This window comes from Nesoenas mayeri (genome assembly GCF_963082525.1).
Source record: "Nesoenas mayeri genome assembly, chromosome: 17".
NCBI classification, from domain to species: Eukaryota; Metazoa; Chordata; class Aves; order Columbiformes; family Columbidae; genus Nesoenas; species Nesoenas mayeri.
In genome coordinates, this window is record NC_137565.1 from 3,022,640 (window position 1) to 3,038,449 (window position 15,810).

At 45.1% G+C, this 15,810-nt stretch overlaps 1 protein-coding gene across 1 annotated transcript in view; it reads right to left on the reverse strand.

Annotated features, from left to right (window-relative positions):
* The window catches only part of TMEM132B (transmembrane protein 132B), a gene marked incomplete at both ends in the record, with an annotated part of 212,651 nt that overhangs the window by 135,093 nt on the left and 61,748 nt on the right, over positions 1 to 15,810 (reverse strand). The window lies entirely within an intron of this gene.

The window sequence follows — 15,810 nt, forward strand, 5'->3', positions numbered from 1 at the left end:
AGGGAGGTCCACCTTCCATTTTTGATGTCTAAGCACAGGGGAGTTTTGGAGGTGCTTCAGAGAGCGTCTCTGCCCTCCCCAGAGGAGCACGTGTGGGTGGCGGATGGAGAAGCAGGTGGCGGAACTGCCACGGAGGATCAACTCCGAACGAGAGGAGCTCCTGGGCCAGATATCTGCCCCTTGTCTCTTGATGCTTCTCAGTCTCCGCCACCCAAGACTTGTGTTTTCAAGCTAATTCTGCCTCTTTGTCCTCTTCTGCTTTTCCCACCACCACTCTCTCTCTCCATTTTTGCAACTCAAGGGCAGAATAATTTACATAAACAACCAAGCTGTTTCAAAGTAAATTGGATGTATGGGCATGGGTACTTCCTCTGTTTCAAATGTATATGCCTTGCATACTTACACTTAAAAGAAACAAGATTAATCCCTTTAATCTATTAACTCCTGTGCCCTTCACCCCAAGAGATGTAAAAACACCACAGGCCCTATAACATGAGGGACTTTTGGCGTCAACTCTCTTGGTCTCTGGAAGCATCTGGGGTTTAAAACCTCAGAAAATGTGTGTAGGAAATCTAAACCCATACAAAACGAAGTTTAAAGTATGCATTTCCCTTATACATATTCACTTTTTGTTGTTGTTGCTATGTTCTACTTTTACACTGCTCTCAACTTAAGAGAGATGCATTTCTAGGTAGGGTCCAAGCCTTTCTTCAGTACAAACACACAATCCAGCAGAGGTGGGGGCCTTGCTTTTAACATCTATACCTACTGTCTATGCATAGCTTCGTATTTTGCTCAACTGGTAAGGCTGCTGCTGCTCCCTCCTTGGCACTCTGGCGGACACAGATGCCCCGAGCTCCCGGGCAGCTCCACGCAGACAGCAGTGCCACTTCCCAAGCTGGCTATTCTCTTTGGTTTTCCAGCCAAATCCATTAATCAGGCCCGATCCGGGCAGCCCGTGTGTGCACGTACTGTAAAATCCCCTCACGGAGCACCGGTTTCCACCAAAACGAACCTTTGCCAAGCCCCCCCCAGCCCGCCAGCCGCAGAGAGCAGACAGCAAACGCTAATGGGGCCCATTTGCCGCACATATGCTACGGCCACCCGGAGCGGGTCCCCATGTCACTGCAGGGAAGGGACATCTTCCCGGCTTCTCGACCTGCATAAGCCCAATTCCTTTCCAACGCCTTTGCGCTGCGTTTCTGCCTGTTCTCCCCCGGCATCTGCCTCCTCCGAGGATTTCTTTCCTCTGTTTGCTTCCACCCAGCAGCCGCATCAAACACACGTGTATTTCCCGTGCTGCTTTTATCCTCCAGGTGAAGAACCGAAGTAGTTTGTGTGCACACATTACTGAATGGCCTTCAGTGAGAAAATCCACTGATCCTATTCCAGGGAATCAAATAATTCCTTGCTTTTCAAACTTCCTGGTTTTCAAGCTGATAAAAGCTGCTGTTACAAGTGAAAGACAATTTCTAGACCTAAGCAAGACCCCCCGAGTTCTCAGACACACTTTGCAGTGGTTTTGAACATTGTGTCCCCATGTCCCTCGCTGATCTGCCACCGATGCTGGGAGCTGGAGACGTCGTCAAACAGCCGCCCCGATTTGGGGTGGAACACTCGATTTCTCTTCCTTCTCCCATTGCCAGCAAAGCCAGTTCACCTGGCTCTGATTTTTCTCCACCAGCCTCAACACAGCTACATCCCATTAATGCTGATATACGTGAGACCTTTTAAAAGGCCTGGGGAAGACAGATTTCACTTTATTGAGATAAATTTAGACACTAGAAACTATAAAGATGAGGGAATCCAATAAACGATCTTTATCTTTCCTCTTCCTTTGAATAGAGTTCACCAATATACAGCACTACGGTTTCACCCCCCTGCCAAAATCTGCAAATTCAGTTCCTTTAGCTGTTCAGTCACATGAGGACAAATTGAGTCACACTGTCCCTTCTCCCATATTGAATGTGTTTTCTTGGAGGGGCATCTTCCCAGGATATAGTGTTAACACTCCAACTTTTTCAATGTAAGCTCATACAACGTACACCCAAGAACCATGAAATTCAAGCAACAGCAACTGGAAACATCGGACTCTTTTCTGCAGAGCATCTCCTGCCAGCAAACAGCCTTCACTAAACTCAGTGAAAATGATACGAGCCTATGTCAGGCTCCAACATCGCAGAAACAGAATGAGCCATCGCAGCGAGTGAGGAATGTGTCATTTTCTCCATCTTTTCTTGGATGGTGAAACAGAAGTACAAGGAAAGTGAGCAAATCACTCCAGGCCACACCAAGAATAGCACCAAAATCCCCAACCACAGGACACGCTACATACTTGTAGTAACGAAAATGTATCTGTCATTGCACATCACACAAACTCATTCAAACCAAACATTTATCACTTGCTTCGGACTCCAGCCAGGTGACAGCAAATATATCATGGAGCTGTCAACAATCTGCTAATCTTGGCTGGGAAATGTAGGAATACGAGAAGCTTAAAAATACACTGGTCCTGCAGGAACCATAAATTTTGCTGGCTCTTTCTTGCATACCACTGTGTAATAGGTCTACTCCAGCTATTTCACTCCCACCTCCTGCAGTTAAACAGTTTCATTTTGCATGTCTTTTTAGAGAATGACAATCAGACATAGGAGGTAGTGGAAATCACCCATGGATATACAGATAAAGGAAAAAAGATCCTCTCTGGCTCCTTGTCTGAGAAGAACGACCCGTGGCAGCATTAACTGCAAAGTCTGCACAGAAATCCCAGCTCGTGCACCCCTGGATTTTCAGAGCCTGCACAGAAACAGCTGGAAGAACATCTGGAAAAGTGGTGCGTTGGGCTCTTTTGAGCAGAAAAGAAAGCGAAGAGAAGAGAAGAGAACAAAGACCTTTCTTCCCCCATCCGAAACCAAACCACACATCTAGGTTTGCACCTTTTCAGAGAGACTGCAAAGTCCCAGGAGTGAATATTCAAGCCGTGATTTCCTAGCACGTCTATCTGGACAAAAATTTAAACAGCGGTTGGGGAAGAATCATTGATTATAAACACAGCAGAAGTTTCAAATTGTATTCCCTCACAAATAAGGGCTTGTTCATGACATTTCACATTAGGCACGATTTTGGGAGACTAAATAAAAAGCAAACCTCCTTGTTGTCCAAGTTATGATGCTTTATGGTGAGCAAATTCCCCAAGGACCACAGTAGCCTGCTTGGCCTAAACACCGCTACCCCTCCAGCTGCAGACGTGGCCCAGCTGCAGAAAGCAGTTTAACTCGCTATTCTTTGGGCAAATTCAGTTCTTGAATTGAGTTTCTCTTATGCCAAATGGCTTTGTGTACCTGCCATTCTTCATTTCCTGCCCCAGCCACAAACTTCAATTTTCTCTTGGTAGCATTTAAATAGCGCGTAATTACAAGTAATTATTGATCACTGAGGGATTACTAGTTGACAAATCCAATTTTCACGCTGTTATCAAGCGTGACTGACTGTGCACCAGAGAGGATAAAGGTACCTGTGCTGTCTCAGAAACCTGTAGGTCTTTAAGCTGGGTGGTTCCAGCATTGTCACCATCCCCATTACACCCATCAGACTGCAGTGGCACCTGGAGGCCAGATTGTTTAGGGACCTATTATACAAGACGCTATAAATCCACACAAAGTGACAGTCCTCATCCCAAAGAGTTTTGCAAGCCTAAAAAAGCCGAGCCTTTTACATCTGTAAATGTATTCAGTTTGGCTGCATTTGCACCACTTTTGCATTCCATTTCTGCAAATATTCTCCCAAGCAAGCTCCCTGGCAGCGACGTTCAGAGAAACAGCTCGTTTCAGGGGAAAAACACCACTCGCTTTTCCTCAAAGTAAGTTTTTCAATTTGCATGCTTTGGTGCACCTGCTGATGCCAATAAAGTGGATCAGCGAGGGCCAGGATTGCGCTGTGCAGCCCAGTGCCCTGGGCAAGCGCCTCACTCAGCACATCCCTGTTTTGCATTAGCTGCAGCAGCCCGGTTACCCAGAAATCAGGAGTTTGCTGTCTGTGGTCCGTACGCGGTACAATTGAGCCACTGTGCACAGAGAATATTTAAGAATTAAGTTAAAATAATCTGAGAAAAATACATCGAGCTGCTCAAACATCGCTGAGTGGAGTCAAAAGCAATGTTTTCATAATAAGCTACATGATGAATTTTTTCCCAGTTGTACTTCAGTGGAGCTGTTCACATAATTCAAGCAGACACAAATCCCAGTGTGAAGATATCCGTGCTCTTGTAGCCCAGTGGCAGCCCTTCCAGCGTGACTTACGACCAACGACTGAGAAAGTCCACTCCCGTGGTACACACAAATTGGTTTAGTATTAGAGCTCATCCAGCACCATTATTTTCTGACAGAAGATGTGTTTTTAACAGAATTGAAATGTCTGTGAAGAACATTTTTCTTGCAAATGTTTAACTTTTCTTTTGGGAAAAAACACATTTCTGTTTCACGTCCTTTTAACATTAAGATACATTTCCCTTTCCATTCTGCTCCAAAGGAAGCACGACAATTTTGAAAATGCTGCACTAATTCTTCCTGGCTCCTAGAACAAAATAACTGAGAATGAGCCTCACATAAAGAAAGATTGCAAGTGCCTTACTAAGGACTTTATTCATTAAAAAGGACTCAACTCTATTCTGCTTCTTGTCTATGAAAGTGAAATATGATTTTATTAAATGAAGCCCTTAATATGTTTGCTAAGGCTCTGTCAGGCTGAACATTAACTACATTTTCCATTGTTCTTCAAGTCCGAAAAGGGAGTTGCTCTACAAAGAGACAAGCTCACTCAGAGCTGCTTAACCTGCAGACCAGCGGAGAACTTCGCTTTATTAGGTGCACTTGCAATGTCCAGCACGCACAAGGGGCACCGTGCATGCAGAAAAAGAAAATGCACAGCTTTCAGAAACCATTTAAGGAAGCGGAGGGAAGATAAAAAACAGTCTTACATGCATTTCACCCACTGGGTCAACAAGTTGCGGAACCTCCCTCCGTTGATTCAGTTTTGAGGGGATGCGTTGAGTCCTTTCAGGGGGGTTGCAGGTTGTGAAGTTGCTTTGCATCCCAGCGGGGGCACCTGCACCAGCCCCAAGCCACGTCCTTGCCCAGGAGATTTCCCCTCCCCACCCGGTCTAGACCTTTGCCCGGGGTTTTGTGCTGCAGAGCCGAGTCCGCTCTGCCCTCTCCTGGTGTGCGGACACAGCCCAGCCCGAGCATCGCCCCACGGCTGCTGCCAGTTGGGCACGGGGGATGCAGGGAACGGGGCTCAGGGGCTGGGAAAGCCCAGACCTCTGAGGGATGAGTCCCAGGGAAGGTGGACTGGGCATTGGCACCGGGGGCAGCGCAGGACAACATCTCCCTGCCCGCTGAACTCACCACCCTTGGGCTGGGTGCTCCCTTGGCCATCCCAAATACACCTGCCCTGGTAAGAAAGCTAAAGGAAAGGGCAAGAACATCCCCCTGGTCCTCGCTCTAAAGTAACAGTTTTGGGGTAGAAGGGGCACTGCCTTCCCTTCCTTTGGGAAAGCATCTTGTGTTTGAGGTGTATGGCTGGAATGTGAGCAATAACAATAGTAATTAGTGAAACGAACGTAACGACAGATGTTTCTTGTAAAAACACCTTGCGACAGTACAAATAACGTTCCATAAATAGGCTAAGCATTAGAACTATTATCTCCAACAACAGCACGGGGGACACAGCAGTTTAGCAAAGGGAGCGAGAAATAGTGAATGTGATTTAAGAGGCAGAGAGAATCTGCGCTGGCAAGTTGTAATTACTGAACCTGAAACGCAGCCAGACCCTGGCTGACTGCCTCTGGGCACGGGAAATGCACCCAGAATCTTCAAATGACCAAACACCTGGGGTTTATGTCACCTAAGAGACGCCCCCATCCACACAGCCACATCAGGACAGCCGTCCAGCACTAATAACACAGAGAAGGATCAACCTCAAGCCCCAGCCTGCACAGCCCCTTTGATTTCAGACACCTGCAATCAAACATTGACCCGAACCAGATCTGCTTTGCACAGGCATTTTTCTTCCCAAGGTGGAAGAAACCTGCAGCTGTACCAACTGTTCTTCAACTTCAGCACCTTGTAAGTATTTCATATCTAGTCAAAGGACATCATGAATCCATTTTACAGTTCCCAGAATGTAAAGATCTACCCAATTTCCTAAGAAACATTCAAGTATGGCTTTCAGCCCAAATCACGCAAGCTGAACAAAGTTCTCCTGACGTTTTATGACAAGGGAATTAATAACACCCAGAAGAAGAATGAAACTATACCAGATTATAAACTATTGTAAATCTTCCAGTCATCCCAGGAATAATGAATGTAGATTTCTTAGGAGAACAGTACAGATTTAAACGGAATCTTTTTAGTTTTCTTGTCAATCCAGATGCTATTTATATAATAGCAGAAACAGACAATGAACGCAATCTCAAAATGAAGGTGTAGCATATTCAAGGCAAGGGTTAGAGGCACTTCCTTAACACTTTTTTCTTTAAAAAGAAAAGGAATCAAAAAACCATCCTAAGATAGAATTTCCAAAATTGTCGAAGAAAATGTTCTATCTTAACCATCGTTTGTGATCACTGACCTTTCCCTTTCCAAGTAAGAGCCACAGCAACAAGAAATCCAGTGTTCAAGTCACTCAAACATAGTTGGACTTCAGGAAGCCCGAGCTGACACAATCTACTTTTTTTTCCAAATATTTAAGTCAATAAATTGCAGATTATGGTCAAAACTGCACTGGACCGAAGTGTCCCAGACTTCCTTGGCATGGGTTACGGAGTCAAGCAAAAAGCAAATGCAAACTCTCACAAGTTGTTCTAGAAATGCTGTCATGTCTTCAGCCCTCACCTGAGCCAAGGGTTATGGCCTTGCTCTGCGCACCCTGACCCCGCAGGCAGGATGGCCCAGACGTTACCTCAATGCAATAATTAATAAATCATAATACTGAATCCGAGCTCATGCAACTCTTACAGGCTCAATGTTCCAAAGAAAAATGAATAATGTATGCAGAATAGATTCATTTTTGGGGGAAAAAAAAAAAGAATACTAACTTCAGTTTGAAATAAAGCCCTGGTTGCCTTGGCAAAGAGGATTTAATTGCTGTAATCACTATATCTCACATAAGGTTGCTGTTTGAGGGAGTCCACAGTACTGCTATTCATTCTGTATCTGCTCTATAGCAAATAAAGGGCTACTGGTCCCAAGAGCATCAGTGAAACACTTCTGTAAAGGTTTAAAATGATTTTTAAAGGGTTATTAGCTTTGGCAAATGAGTCAAAAGTCATCTTAGCTGAACAGCATAGGTACTTATGCCACATTATGGAGATAGCAGCAGGAAATGCCACAATTAAGACTGTACTACAAGTGTTACTTTGTGACATTAAAAACAGTACCCAAAATATGACCGTTTGCTACCCATCTGTGTCCTGCCCTCCCACCCACCCAGCGATGCTGCTGCCCCTAACAAATTCCAGAATTATCAGGAATATGAAGCCCCAACACCGGCACACACACACGTGCCTTGCACACAACCACATCAAATAGTTTTACTGGCACAAATCCTAAGCAACTCTATGGAAGTCAATTAAATCACCCCTCTTTTCTGTGTGAGAGAGAGAAGACTCTGGCCAGCCAAATTAAATTAGAGATGGGCCAGAGCCAAACCAACCCAAAACTCACAATGCGTTTGGATGCTGGTCCAGATTCTCACAGTCTGCTACCACTTCTTCCTCACCCTCGCAGGACGGGACAAACTTTTCAGACTGTCCCCAAGCATCACTCGGTGCATTTTATCACCACCTTCCATCAGGGATTTGCATCAAAGCACTCATACGTGTGCTTCCTGTGCCCACTTGGCATGTTTCTTGCCCAGACCCTCATTAACTCGAGCAGATGCTTAGAAAGCCCATGAACAAGGCACCATCTATCCTACACTTCTGCTTCTCTTCCTTCCCACTTGCTGCCTTCCAGGATCGGCGCAATGAGAGATGGGGATTCAGTGAAAATGCATTTGAGGACTCCTTCATTAATACCACAAAAGCTTGGGCCACCACACGGTGAGGAAAAAAGCAACCAAGAGAGTTCACTTGGCAGGATAATTTTGAAAAAAGGATGTAGCGGGGAGGGGAAGGTGTAGCTTGGTCTTAATAAGCAACTTAAAAGCAAGGCAGGAGCAGAGGGACACCTGCTGGAGCCGTGTCTGATGGCTCAGACTGACAAAGGTGACAAGTTTGCCACACAAACATGGGGCTGTTAGAATACAGCCCCCCCAACAGCATCCTCCTCATTGGGATAGCCCTGGAAACACTGCTGCTCGGACCAGCTCCTCCTCCGCTGGGAAGATCCACAGCACCTCCACAGTTTTCTTCTCCTCGAGCTCTTTTGATTCATCTGGGATCCGATAAGATGGTAAATATTATTACTCTCACACCCTGGCTGAGTGCAGCATCTGACACACAAGTGGCAGCTATTTGAAGCATTAACTACCTGACACGGAGCACAGGTCCCTGCTCTGCTTTGTCCAAAACCACTTTTTCTCATGAGCCTTTTATTGACATAAATTGCTTGGGAGGCAGGAGGAGCACCCAAAACACCATATGTTGACAGATTTATTGCAATATTCTGTTTCCTGCTCTTTCTCAAAGTCCTCCCTCCACAAAGCCGTCAGCTAATCATCACACTGGCCTTCGTGTGTCAGAGCATGCAAAAACTTATGGGTGAACACAAGGACAAAAGCAACTCTCTGCCGCATCAGTGGCAATGCGAAGAAACCAAGATCAATGTGCTCACTCAAAGTAATACTTCATCAGCTCCATGGGATAGCACTCTGTTTAGTGCCAGGATAAAATGACAGCAATGCACAGCCCGAATCATTTATCTGGGGAAGAAAGTGAATTTCAAAGTAGACACATTTTTATACTTTTCTTTTAACCCTATTCATTACACACTAGAAGTAACTGCATCAACGACCAAATCACTGTTGTGCCTGACTTGTTTAAACAAGACTGTGATTTAGTGCACTGCCAGCTAATGAAGAGCTGTACAAGCAGCTGATCAATGCCATCATTGTCTGCCTGCACAAAGCAGGGACCACGCAGCATATTGTCCAAAACAAAGACCTCCCCCAAGACACGCTGTGAAATGATCACTCAAAGACAGGAACCTTTTCTGACCCACGTTCCCAACCTGAATACAAGGTGCAAAAAAAAACCCCAAGCAAACAAAGATGAACAAAATATTTATCTCTCAGCTGTTGTCCTTAAATCACTGTTTGTGACACCGCGTATTTAAGCAGTTCTGTCACCTGAAGGCAACTTTGTGTTCATTAACAGAGGTAACTGAACTCAGAGCCAGGTGCTCACGGGCAAAACTCAACTCCTGTCTGCAGTGCCTTTTCCTTTCCCATTTCATACCTGCACCATTGTTAATTCCAGCAAGAGTAAATCATCTGTCCCATCCTGCAGGGCAATAACCACAGACAGAATAGCCCCCAGTGACAGAAGGATTTGGAGAAGGGTGGTGGCGATGCCCTGTGCAGGCTGGACCTTCAGCAGCCCCTTAGATGCAGCTCCCCATCCAAGAGGCATCACCACCCAGCACAGCTTCACAAGGCACCGAGGGACTCCGAGCAGATGCAACGAGGGCATCCTTTTAGTGGTGGTTTCCTCCATGCCCCCTATTCCTCCTTCCCACGCACGCTCTGCATCTCGAGCGTTTTAACCACAGCTCCTACCCTGCTCTCATCCTGACTGCGCCACATCTGCAGGTCTGCACCCGGCCCCGAAACGTCGGGTTGAGCAGCAGCTGCCTGGAGTTAATTAGCTGGAGCTGTCATGTCGAAGCTTTCGGAGATGGGGATCAGCCTAGGAACAAGCTTGTAGAACCCGAACCATTTAAAAATGTAAAATCTCTTTCCATTACCATCAACAAGGCTGAGTTCGTGTCAAGTCACATGGCATATTGGCACCTTCCAAATCCACGGGAATCACTTTTCACACCATCTCCGTTTGCAGAGCGTAGCAGTGCCTGCTAACACGCTGGCAGACAAGGGGTTGTCAGGCCTCTTATTATAAACCTTATTTGTCACACACGTGCAAAAACAATCTGATGTGTGGAACAAGATGCGCTGCCACCAGTTACACAAAGCACTGCTCACCCGCTTGTAGCCAGCGCTGCAGAGACGAGATGCCTGCGCACACACCAACTGACTTAAAATCAACATATCTCTTCTTTCTCTCCATTTTATGGTTCTGAATATGAGATACAGCGAGTTAATTTACATAACGCTGCCACATCCCTTAGCACTCGTAGATGCAGATGGGCAGATGAATGAGATAGCTGTGCTGCTGGCACGGCTCAAATAGAAGAAAAAGTGAGGTTTCAAGGGAAACCAAACACCTTTTCCAATGGAAAGTCCAGCCTTGTTGCACTCCAGCTGTACTCAATGTTCCCCCATCACACACAAGAAATGTTCCCAAACTGTCAAAAATAAAAATAACTAGCTGTCTAACTACTTGCCTTCTCAGTGAAAAATAATCTGGTGAAATACACAGCCAGGCTGAATATTTTTAATTAAACTGCTTCAGCATTTTGGTCAATCCTTCCCCTCCAGCTCTTGCGAACATTTCCCCAGAGAAGGGAGTGTCCCCAAGCCACGGTGGCCAAGAGAAGGGGTGGATGGTGGGGACAGCTGCCACAGTCCCCCAAACTCAGCACCAGAACCTCCCATCACCTCCTCTACCTTAACAACACCTTAATAACGCCACAGGAACAAGCGGCTGCATTTCTGGACAAAGCAGCACATTCGGGGCCCCTTTTGCAGGGCAACAGAAGTCACCATCAGAAAATACCTCAATAAAAAAATACCATTTCACCACCATGATGCTACGATCCCATCTGGAAGTGTTTCAAACACCCCAGATACCCCACAACCAACCGGAGCTTCTCGCTGCCGTTCCCCTTTTTATTCCTACGAAGAGTGATCGCGGACAGCTGATTATTGTAGCAGATAGTTGACCTTTATCTAAAATTCCATTAAAAAGCTTTATTGACTGTAGTCTTGCCGGGTCTTTCAGGATTCACTGGGTCATTTATTCACTGTCAGATATCCATCGGTTTTTAAGCTTTTAGGACTGCTCGAGCTCTAGAAATAAGCGCTGCGCTTTTTTTGTCACTTTTAAATGTTTTTAAGACACTGTGAGGGGGCGGTTTGTTTTCTCCTCCCTCCGCAACGTGCCGAAGGCAGAGAAGGTGATCTGAAAGTGAGGAGAAAGGAGAGGAAACTGTGCAGGGTGTTCCGGGGCAGGTTGGCTGGTGCAGGTACCCAGGGACGGGGCCTTTTTCACTTCAGTCAGCACAGATTCAGGTCTAACTACTCCATACATCATCCTTTTGAAACCTTTAACTCCATAGCATCGCATCAGGCTCTGGTCACTGGAGCTATGTGTCCATCTCAAACAGAAATAAAGAGCGGTTCAGCCTTTTCTGAAAGAGTTGATGGAAATGGGTTTATCCAAGCTAAAAAAACAACCACAATCCGGTGACAATTCCCACAGGCTTTGCAAGAGGGTCCTGAAAGGATGTTACTCTCCCTTTCTCATTCAGTGACAAAAATACCCCAAAACACCAAACACTGGGAGCAAGTCAATGGATGCGGTGGATGAAGGAGAACATCTTAAAGAGTGTGAATTTGTCTTTAAGAAATATATTACAATCTGCACATTCTTGGGGACAGATTTAAGGCTGCACAGACATCTCTGGCATTCCCAGGCTTTGCAGTGCTTGATATTTTTTAACAACATTACATATTGCTATGTTGTATTTTACATTTAGTTCGATGTACGCTCAGAGAAAAATCAAGAAATAACAAATTCAAACATCCATTCTGGGTTTATTAACATCTTTCGGTAAAAAACAAATATTCCCAAGAAGCCAGTTACGCTTTAATTCTGTAATTATTTCTAAATCTGAACTAGCATTTCTGATTCATTTTGCAAGTCCATTTTTCCCTTTCTCAACACTTTTGCTTGTGCTGAATTTTCATCATAAAGATGATGCTTCATGTCTCTGGGCAGCAATAACCCCGCGCTGCCGCCCCACTCGCTGCAGGCGAAGGCTGCGCGGAGCCTCCTCCTCCTCCTCCTCGCGCGCAGCCACCCCGCGCTCCACACAGTCTCTATTCTCTCATTTTCTATGCATTTCCAGACCTAAAACCTTCTGTTTCCTTTCCCTTGTTTGCTCTTGGCAGCTATTGGCAGGAGACATCCTCTTAATGATCTTTTTTCTGGCCTTCTAGACGGCTGCTCAGACTTCTACAGATCTTTCATTATTAACGCAGAAGCCTTGTAAGTCAGTTTTAATGGCCTGTGCAATTTTTATTCCTTAGCAGGAGACATAGCCTCCTCCATATGGATATATGTTTATTAATATAAATCCTTAATATCATTTTTCCTGGTGAGAATAATCAGTAAAAGCCAACCGGTGTGTATTACGCCTTGTACTGGTTCATCCAAAACAAAAAAAAGATAGAAAAATCAAAGAGAAATGTTTTATGTGTGCCCTGCAATATGCGGAGCATGGCAGGGAGAAGCGGATAATCCTTCTCCCCGAGGTTGCCAAGGCACCGAGCGACAGCGCCGTCTCTTTGCACAGTCCCGTCATTCCCCTCCAGACACAGAACCGCATCCTGACCGCGGCCGCTTTCATTCTTCTAGCATGGGATTCATTACCTGGTTTCAGCCCCTCACTATTATTCCTGGAATATCTCCAATCCCCGCTGCTATTCTGATCGGGCAGAAAAGAAGGATGGGCCGCTTGTGTTAGGGACGTGGAGCGAATGCCGACAAACCCACTTTTTGTCTGTGACCCGACAAATTGCTATTAGTGTTCAGCCTTCATTACCAGCACATCCTCGCTGATGGTTTAAATGGGGAGACTTGGAAAACGGGACAAAACTCCGCCATTCATTTATAAAAAGAATGTCCTGGTTTCTTTCCTATAACCAAGAGGCAATTGTCCATTTATCCCATTAAACGTTTTCTTGCTGTACAAAATGACTCCCATTTTTCTTTTAAATACACCCTTTGAGTCTCGAGACAGAGTTGACTAATACCATACACCACAAAAGAAACACAGGCCATTCCCAGTGCTGCTGGGGGACATTTTTGTCCTTCCAGTTAAGCAAGAATTGTTTTCCGCTCTTTTCCAGCTCCTCCATGTATATCAGGAGGCTTCTTCTGTTTAGCAAAGAGCACAAAGGTTGGTGTTACCCCTTCCTTTGGTCATCATCTTTCCTCATTTACTATATTTCATCTATGTTTGTCAGTAAGGAAGACATCCCTGCGCCTCAAGAGACAAAATGCGTCTGAAAACTTGTGACACTGATGCATCGATTAGTCCTGTTGGAATCTCAAAGCTGTGCTTCATTTTTCCTTTATTTTTTCCATTTTTTTTTAAACTGGGTAGCCCATAAAAAAGTTTAATCATGGCAGCATAGCCCATTTCACCTGTCTTGATGGTTAAACTATGTTTAATGGCAACCCACCTAACATAATGGGCAAAATTTATGTTCACAGATGGTAAATTTTACAGTACAGACCAGACTGGCAAGGCCACAAATTAATCTCCAGTGTCATAAGGATTTCATTGCACACATGTATAGATCATCTGTCAACCAAGTGAGCAATATGACTGTCAGGCACAGCAAAAACATTAAATGCACGCTTAGCCTCCAAATTCTGCCCACGATGTATCTGGGTCCCACAGTTACACCAAGTCACACTGGCTGGATTGCAGTGAGAAAAGAAACCAATTCCCCAGCCCGCAGCACAACTAGAGCTCCAAGTCAATCTTGAATTCTAGTTATTGAATGAAAACAACCAACCAAGACTTAGCTCAAGCAGAGCAAAACCAGTTTAGGCTGACGAAAGGGACTGGAAGGGACAGCTGGAGCTTCTCCTACAACCTGCAGCATCGCCCTGTAATGACATTTCTGGAGAGACGGGGCTCTGACAAATAAGACTCTTTCAACACAGCCCATTGCTGAATCAAGAAACTGTCTCCAATTGCTCTTCCGTTTCCAAGCTTGGTTAAGAATCCCAAATCTTACCAAAACGAGGAAGAACCTGCTCTCATATGAGGACTGAAGTCAGTTTTGCTAGAACAAAATCCGACATAAAATCAAATACTACACAACATAGCATGAAACAGCAAAGAGGCGCACAAAATTGAGCATATCTGTTCTTTTGCATGCTGTCAGAGCTCAAGGTCGGCATCAAATGTTGTGTTGAGAATGGCTTGATTTTGATCTATTGTCTCATATAAGCCAGACTGCAATTCACCCGGCTCCACTTATAGCCGATATGATTTAAAATAATCATTTATATTAGGTAAAAATATATTTCCCAAGGCAAACATTCACTCCAATGTATTTTTCTCTGGCTATAACGTAGAGAAATTCTATGTATATAAAAACCTTCTGGGTTTTTACAGACATTAGCATTGAGCTGGAAGTCTGCGAGGGAAACTACATAAATTAGATGCAGGCGCTATAGAGATTGTACTTTCCTCGGCATAATTCCCCGTCTACTGTGGAAACTTCAGCTGAATAGTCTCTCCATGTCACTCGCAATAATCACAGCAACAGTTGCTGATGCTCTCTCCATCCTGGAGAACGGGTGAACCATCAGCAGAATCGCATTTTGCCTCTTACTGAACATTCAACTGAAGGTTAAATAAAAACACTTACAGCTTCTCTGATGAAAAGCACAACGCAAGCAAAGCCAAAGAAAAGACCAGACAGGCCAGACTACATAGAGCCAAGAGCGAATTTTCTGAGGAAATATTTCTGGGCAAGTAAAACACGCTGATTTACTGTAATGGAAACACCTCCTGGAGATGAACCAACCCCACACTTTTCAAAGGAGGAAATCCCCATGGAAACCTGAGTGCTCGGGACCAGCGAGACGCCGGCTCCCCATGCTGAGACTCCTGCCCACCGACACGTGAGCCGCGGGACCTGGGGGACAAGCCGGGGGTCTCGGTGGTCACCGGGCTCTTATGGCTCCCCGGGTTGGAAGCCCTCGATTCCATGGGTTCCCGCACTCTTGAAACCCCACGTTATTTACTATGCTCGGCACTTCCAGAAACAGTTTTGAAACGCTGTCTTTCAAAACCAAAATAATCTTTGCAAGAAGTTTTTGTTCCTTTCCCGGCCAGTTGAAATGTCAAAACTCTACCCTTGCACTTTGTTACAAAGTAAAAGTTATTTTATACATTCCCCTAGAAAGAAAACATCCTCACCTTAGGTTGCCTCTAATACCTGGGGAATTTTATCCATGGTGTGGCAAAGAGAACAAAAAAACTGAGAATTAAGAGCTGATGTTAAATCCTTGCAGAGCCTTAGGCAAATTCCATAATCTCTGCTATAGCACTGAGGATCAATACACAAATGCTAAAACCTGACTGCTCCAGGAGGTTGGTCCATCTACTGACAGTGGCTGCTGGCCAAAACTACATTTAACAAGGAAAAAACAGTAAACCCAGGTAAAGGGAAGAATAAATTGGGGTTATAGGAGGACCCTTCCTGACCCAAGCCTTTTAAAGTCTGGTTAAACCTATGGTATTTCTCACACATTCCCCACACACCCTAAGTAGATGGAATTGCTTGGGATATTGAGGACCATTTCTTTGTGCCTGTTCACTGCGCTATGAACCACTTTGTCCTGACTCGCATCGCAAACTTTAAGTTTATTAACATGCACTTGTTATT